Source organism: Chlorocebus sabaeus, chromosome 18, assembly GCF_047675955.1.
Source record: "Chlorocebus sabaeus isolate Y175 chromosome 18, mChlSab1.0.hap1, whole genome shotgun sequence".
In the NCBI taxonomy this organism is placed as follows: domain Eukaryota; kingdom Metazoa; phylum Chordata; class Mammalia; order Primates; family Cercopithecidae; genus Chlorocebus; species Chlorocebus sabaeus.
Genome location: NC_132921.1, coordinates 70375558 through 70382942, shown reverse-complemented (window position 1 = coordinate 70382942; position 7385 = coordinate 70375558). Strand labels below are relative to the sequence as shown.

At 42.2% G+C, this 7385-nt stretch overlaps 1 long non-coding RNA gene across 1 annotated transcript; it reads left to right on the top strand.

Moving 5' to 3' along the window:
* Nucleotides 1-2012: 2012 nt before the first annotated feature.
* LOC140709064 (uncharacterized) lies at nucleotides 2013-7088 on the top strand. The gene is made up of 3 exons (XR_012089396.1): nucleotides 2013-2380; nucleotides 5871-5987; nucleotides 6174-7088. It is a non-coding gene; the product is annotated as an uncharacterized lncRNA (long non-coding RNA).
* The last annotated feature ends 297 nt before the right edge of the window (nucleotides 7089-7385 follow it).

The window sequence follows — 7385 nt, the reverse complement described above, 5'->3', positions numbered from 1 at the left end:
CCACCAAACTATCTTGGAAAAACTCTAGCTTCTGAGCCTGTGGAGAGAGTGACTTGAGTTCTCCCATGTAGCTGGCCTCAAGTTAAACTCTTTCTTTACTGCAATACCATGGACTCAGTGAACTGGCGTTGTCTGTGCAGTAGCAGGAACAACCTGTTGGATGACTACATCTTTTTTGGATGTACTAGTCTTCCACACCAAAGAGTCCCAGTATCCTGGTCTGGTTTGTGTCCTGCAAATTCTGATGCTTTGGGTGTTTTAAGGATTTCAAAGGCTTATTTCTCAGCTCAAGAGACTGGTGAGATCTATAACCACACCTATTTGTAGTGTTTGTGTCTTTGGTTTCCTTACTTTGTAATAAAGGAATTTCTTTTCTCCAACCTTTGCTACTCAAAGTGTGTCCATCAACTGGTAGTATTGGCTGGCCTAACCTGGGAGCTTGTTACAAACATCAAGACTCAAACTTCATCCTAGACATGAAGATCCCAGGTGATCATATGCACATTGAAGCTTCAGAAAGTCTGTTCTAAACAACCAGATGAGGCCAGGGATGGTGGCTCATGCCTGTAATCACAGCACTTTGGGAGACTGATCACCCAAGGTCAGGAGCTTGAGACCACCCTGGCCAACATGGTGAAACCCCATTCCCACAAAAAACCACACAAAAGTTAGCTGGGCATGGCGGCAGGTGCCTGTAATCTCAGCTACTTGGGAGGCTGAGGCAGGAGAATCGCTTTAACCTAGGAGCTGGATGTTGCAGTGAGCCAAGATTGTGCCACTGCACTCCAGCCTGGGTGAAAGAATGAGACTCTAAGAAGAAAATAAAAATAATACTCTGATGTTGAAACTTTTCTTTAAGTTAGTCCTTCATCCTCAAATGACTTTAAACTGACCTTCATGGAACAAACATTTAATTCTGATAAGCATCAGTGTTTTGCCCTGATGTAGTTCACAGAACACCCTTCTGTATGATTCTGGTTCCATGGGAGCTATTTTACAGTTCTGTAAATCACTGTAAATCACCCGCCCACTCCACAGTGTGGGATGCAAATTATGTCCCGTCTGCTGGCGGTTCAATTAACTTCCCTCCCACTGCGGGAAAACCATTTTGCCTCAATTTGCATATCAATTTTCATACAACTGATCCATAAATTTGCTCTTTGGAGTTTCTTTTAAACTGGCTATAGTATTTGTCTGCTTCCCTCATGAGTAAAATCGAATCTTTACCATGGGTTCATTTTTAATATCTGTGTGAGAGTCATGATTTTGTCTTTTTTGAAAACTACCATTTAACAGTGATGACTACCTTTCTTCTTTTAGGTTATAGGGCGATGCTTCTACCTCAGCACCACTGATGTTTTGAGACAGGCAATTCTATGTGGTGAGGGCTGTCCTCTGCATTGCAGGATGTTAGCAGTCTCCCTGGCCTCTGGCCACTAGATGCTCCTAGCACTGCCTCCCGTCAAATGTCTTCAGACATTGTAGAATGTCCCCTCGGGGGGAACATTACTCACCCACTCCCCAGGTTAGAACCACTGGTTTATCGTTAATAAACAAGACAACACGTGTCACCACTATTGAACTAACAGAGAAAATGCAGTTACAGAAATAGCACATTACTTTTTGATAATGAAGGAAATAAAAATATTTTACCCTAAAATACATTTCTTTGACATATTTCGAGATGGCTGCCAGAGAGCCAGCATACAGAAGTAGCCCTGCAAAGCTGTCTTTTGTGGGGACAATTTGCATCTACAGAGAATCTGCATAGAGGAAGCCAGGCTCTCACTTGTCATAATCCAGGAAAGATGAACTAAGAATCTGTCAATTTTAAAGGTCTGAAAGAAACATTTAGCATCTATTCTTTCTGAGGGCTGCTGCCTGTGAGGTTTTATTTACATAACAAGACTTTCTTTGCTAGGCAGCTCTCATTCCCCTCCCCTCCCATAACCAGATTCATCACCATAGCCTTGTTTTGACCATGCTCTGAGCTCACACAGAAGCTTCTGCAACCCATTGGTGGGTTGGGTAATCACTCTGTGATGCTCCCCGTATTTTGTATGCATTTTGTATGCTTTTCCTCCAATTCATCTGACTTTTGTAAGTTGATTTTTCAGTAAACCTTCAGAAGAAGTTTTCCTTCTGCCCCTATAATATTTTCCTAAAATAGAGGAATGAGCAAATCTGCTGGGAATATCATGTTTCAGACATTATGAAAGGTCATGAGCAGGAGGAAAAACAAATAACACTGAAATCCAAAACACAGGCCAAGTGATACCACCTTTTGGCAGAAGTCCTTGGCATAAGGGCAATTTGGAGGCTGTAGCACCCTCAGGTCCTGAGGAACTGGCTGGGGGAGGCCATTGGTTACCACATGAAGGTAAGTGTTTCCTTTGGGCTGACGTGGAATGAAAGAGGCTGAATGTCTGAGGTTGGTGCTGTGGGTGATATTCCTGAGCTTCCCTGTCTCCAGCCGTTCCTACCCCAGGAGGCCCCCCTGGACAATAGGTTGATTTAACATGCATTCATTCATTCACTCATTTGCTCACTCATTCATTAGCTGACTCTTGACCAGGGGCCAGGAGCTGTGTGTCTGAGTGAGGGAAAAAGTGAAATCGCCTTTGCAAATGTTATGACAGTGACAGAAATCTAGCAGGGCTGACTCCATCTTGCTGCTAGCCTCACAGTCTATCCTTGCTCATTCCTGGGTGTGGGACAGCTAACAATGGGAGAAATTTAGTTTATATTTTAACTTTGAAGTGGGGATGATAATAGCCCCTCTCTGAAACTAGCTACCTCCTTGTTCAGGGGACTGAAACCATCTTTGTAAAACCAGTGAAGGCCACAAGATTAGGATTATGGAAGGGGCCTGAATCTGCTAAAATATAGGCATAGTTTCTTCCTTCCTCCCTGCCTTCCTCCCTCCCTCTCTCTCTTTTTCTTTCTTTCCTTTTTTCTTTTTCTTTTTTCTTTTTTTTCAGTCTCACTCTATCACTCAGGCTAGAGTGCAGTGGCACTATCACTGCTCACTGCAACCTTTGCCTCCCGGGTTCAAGTGATTCTCAGGCCTCAGTCACTGAAGTTGCTGGGATTACAGGCATGTGCCACCACACCAGGGCCACACTGTGGCCCAGGCTGGAGTGCAGTGGTGTGATCTCAGCTCACTGAAACGTCTGCCTCCCAGGTTCAGGTGATCCTCCCACCTCAGCCTCCAGAGTAGCTGGGACTACACACATGGGCCACTATGCCTGGTTAATTTTTCTATTTTCAGTAGAGATGGGGTTTTGCCATGTTTCCCAGGCTGGTCTGGAATTCCTGGGCTCAAGCAATCTGCCCACTTTGGCCTCCCAAAGTGCTTGGGATTACAGGGGTGAGCCACCACACCTGGCTTGTAGGCATAGTTTCTATAATCCTAATCCCTTACTGCTCAAGAGTCATGTGCCAAGGATCACAAGATTTGTGACTTCCCCAGTTGCTCCTATAGATAACATCACTATTATAGAACCTAAGATTGGTTTTTTTGGATGTTTTTCAGAATGAGCTCACTGAGACCCATGACTCATGACTCAACTGGTCCTGTGGCCTCATGAAGGAGTGGACTCAGCACATAAGGGCCATTTTCCACACTCTGATGATTACATCCCCAACCAATCAGCAGCACCCATTCCCTAGTCCCCTGCCCACCAACTATCCTTGAAAAACTCTTCTCTTTGAGTCTTTAGGGAGACTCATTTGAGTGATAACTCCAGTTCTGTCATGTAGCCAGCCTCGTGTTAATTTAACTATTTCTTTACTGCAATACCACAGTCTCAGTGAATTGGTTTTGTCTGTGCAGCAGTCAGGAAGAACCATCACGTGATTACAAAAGGGGTACAGAGGTAGAGAGATGTTCCCTCTAGGGAGGATTCAGTCTACTGCTATAAGAATAGGGATGTGGTCATCATAGCATTATAGCATTTACTGAGTGCTCTGTGCTCATTGTGTGTGGCCCTTTAACAATGCTCAGAGCAATTCTAAGAGGTAGGAATGATTGCTCTGCTTTCCATATGAGGAAATTCAGGAAGGCTAAGTAACTTGTCCAAAATGACACAGCTTAGGACAGAGCAGGGACTGGAATGTAAGCTGTGCTTGGTCCACTCTGTTAAATCACTCTCCCTCCCTGACTCCACCCTCTGTTATAGACACACAGTCATTCCACCAGAGCACAGAGCATGCAGGCTAAGTGAGGAGAGCTTCTTGAAGGAGATGACATTTGAACTGGGCCTTGAAACATGAGTACTCATTCATCAAACATTTATGGGGCATCTTTATGGGCTCAAGGACCCTGCACTGTGAATTTAAAACTAGGCTTTAGGCCAGGTATGGTGGCTCATGCCTATAATCCCAGCACTTTGGGAGGCCAATGCAGGCCGATCACCTGAGTTCAGGAGTTTGAGACTAGTCTGGCCAACATGGTGAAACCCCATTTCTACTAAAAATACAAAAATTAGCTGGGTGTGGTGGCGTGTCTGTAGTCCCAGCTACTTAGGAGGCTGAGGCAGGAGAGTTGCTTGAACCTGGGAGGCAGAGGTTGCAGTGAGCTGAGATGGTGCCACTGTACTCCAGCCTGGGAAACAGAGACTCTGTCTCAAAAAAGAAATAAAACAAAGAATAAAAATAATAAATAAAACTAGGCTTTCACTCTTTCAGATTTTTGCCATTTAAGAGTCTATTTCCTATCCTCTTCCATTTTATGTGTAAGTCGTATAACTCAAAATTGGTGGTAGTGGGATGGGGTGCTATTGTGAATAATGCTGCAATAAACATTCATGCACAAGTCTCGGTGTAAATCCTTGCTTTCATTTCTTTGGGTGTATATCCAAGAGTTGAATTTCTAGGTTATATATTAATTCTATGTTTGTCTTTTTTTTAGTAACCACCAAACTGCTTTCCACAGCAGCTGTATTGTTTTATATTCCCACCAGTAATGCACTTGCGTTCCAATTTCTTTACATCCTGTCCAATATTTATTTTCTATTTTCTATTTTTAAAAATAATAGCCAATCTTGTGGGTATGAACTGATATCTCATCGTAGTTTCAATTTGCATTTCCCTAATGACTAGTGATGAATATCTTTTCATCTGCTTATTGATGTCTATTCAAGTCCTTTGCATATTTTTTAATTGGGTTGCTTATTTTTTGTCGTTATTGAGTGCTTTATATTTTCTGGATATTAATCCCTTATCAGACAGATGACTTGCAAATATTTGTCCTCATTCTGTGGGGTTTGTTTGTTACTCTTTTGATAGTATCTTTTGATATGCAAAAGTTTTAAATTTTGATGTAGTCCTATTTATTTATTTATTGAGAAGGAGTTTCACTCTTGTTGCCCAGGCTGGAGTGCAGTAGCACGATCTCGGCTCACTGCAACCTCCGCCTCCCAGTTTCAAGTGATTCTCCTGCCTCAGCCTCCTGAGTAGCTGGGATTACAGACGGCTGCCACCATGCCCACTAATTTTTTTTTTTTGTATTTTTACTAAAGACAGGGTTTCACCATGTTGACCAGGCTGGTCTCAAACTCCTGACCTCAAGTGATCCACCTGCCTCAGCCTCCCAAAATGCTGGGATTATAGGCATGAGCCACTGCACCCGGCCTGTTTATTTTTCATAGACTGTGCTTTTGGTGTCATACCCATGAAATCATTGCCAAATCTAATGTCATGAAGCTTTTCTCCAGTGTTTTTTTCTGAGTTTTATAGTTTTACGTCTTACATTTAGACCTTTAACCCATTTTTAGTTAATTTTTGTTTATGTTGTAAGGTCCAAGTTCATTCTTTTGCATATGGATATTGTAGGTGTGGAAAAAAGTATTTTTCTCTACCCATCTTAGGTTCTCCAGCTGGAGTCCTGTAAATAAGACTGGACAATGGCAGATTAACAGAGGACCAAACAGAAGTTCATTAACGTGTTTGTTGCACATGTACACATGGAAGCGCCTGGAGATGAGGTTAGGTCATGGTTTCAAATATCTTCTTAGGCTAAAACGAAAGGGGCTTTGGGCTTCTGAGTGGGGGAGGCAAGTTATAGAAACAAGACCAGTGAAATTATCATTGTTTAGTAAGGTGTGTTATACAGATTTAAGTTGGTGCCATCTCCATTGATTAGAGTAAATGTCCTTTTCTTTCTGGTACAGGAGACTCAGAAGCCATCTCTGCAAGTGGAAGTTTCCTTTAAAAAATAAAAGAAAAACGTGCACACTGTTTTTAGAGCTTTTCCTGTGTCTGTGTGTTCTCACTGGCCTTAGCTTGAGATAATCCACATGCCAAAAAGGCATATTTGTGGTGGCATAATGCCACACTAAAATCTAGTGCCCTTTAGTGTCCAGTTTTTTCAGTATCATTTGTTGAAAACACTGCCCTTTGCCCAATTTAATGATCCTGGCACCCTTGTCAAAAATCAATTGACCATATGTGCCTGGTTTATTTCTGGGTTATCTATTCTATTCTGTTGGTCTATGTATCTGTCTTCTTGCCAGTACCATATTGTTTTGATTACTGTAGCTTTGTAGTAAGTTTTGAAATTAGGAAGTGTAACTTCTCTAACTTTGTTCTGCTTTTTCAAGATTGTTTTGGCTACTCGGGGTCTCTGAGATTCCATATGAATTTAGGAATGAGTGGCACTACTGGTTTTAATGATGTAATTCCTAGGGTACTTTCTAGTATTCAGAAGTTCAGCCCTCGTTTGATGCTTTGAATTCTCTCTACTAAATCATTGTCAGGGCTCAGAAAATGCAACCCCAAACTTCTTTGAACTGAAGATGATGGGGTGGATCTCAGAAGCAAGAAGGTTACCCCAGCCTTTCTGTGTGACAGCTGGACATAAAGGAATTCTCTGATCTACCTTCCTTGGAAGGAGGTCTTAAGACCCTCATGTGCAGGTGGCCTGCCCTATACCAGGAGGAAAAGACAAAGAGGCCAAGAAGTACCTGAACAGACAAGCCTTGCTGAGTTCCCTACAGTTTAGTACCATTAGGTCATACCTGCTTTTTGTACAATCACATTTCTGTATGACTGTCCATTCTTCATAACATCCAAGCATAAAAATACACTTTTCTCTGGTTCTTTGGGTCTTCCTTTCTGAAGTTTCCCATGTCATGTAAAACTCTGTTAAATAAATTTGTTACCTTTTCTCTTATTAGCCTGTATTTTGCTATAGGGGTATCATTTTGGTGAACTAAGGTAGCGTGAAGCTTTTTATCATTTGAAGAAATACAGGTAGCAAACAAGGGAGCAATAAGCAGGTTTCTATTCCTATTGTAACTCCTATTATAAGAGTTTTAAATCTTTTTAGCCCTGGGAACCATTTTCCAAACATGGATCAAATCCATGCCACACCTGCACGGGCA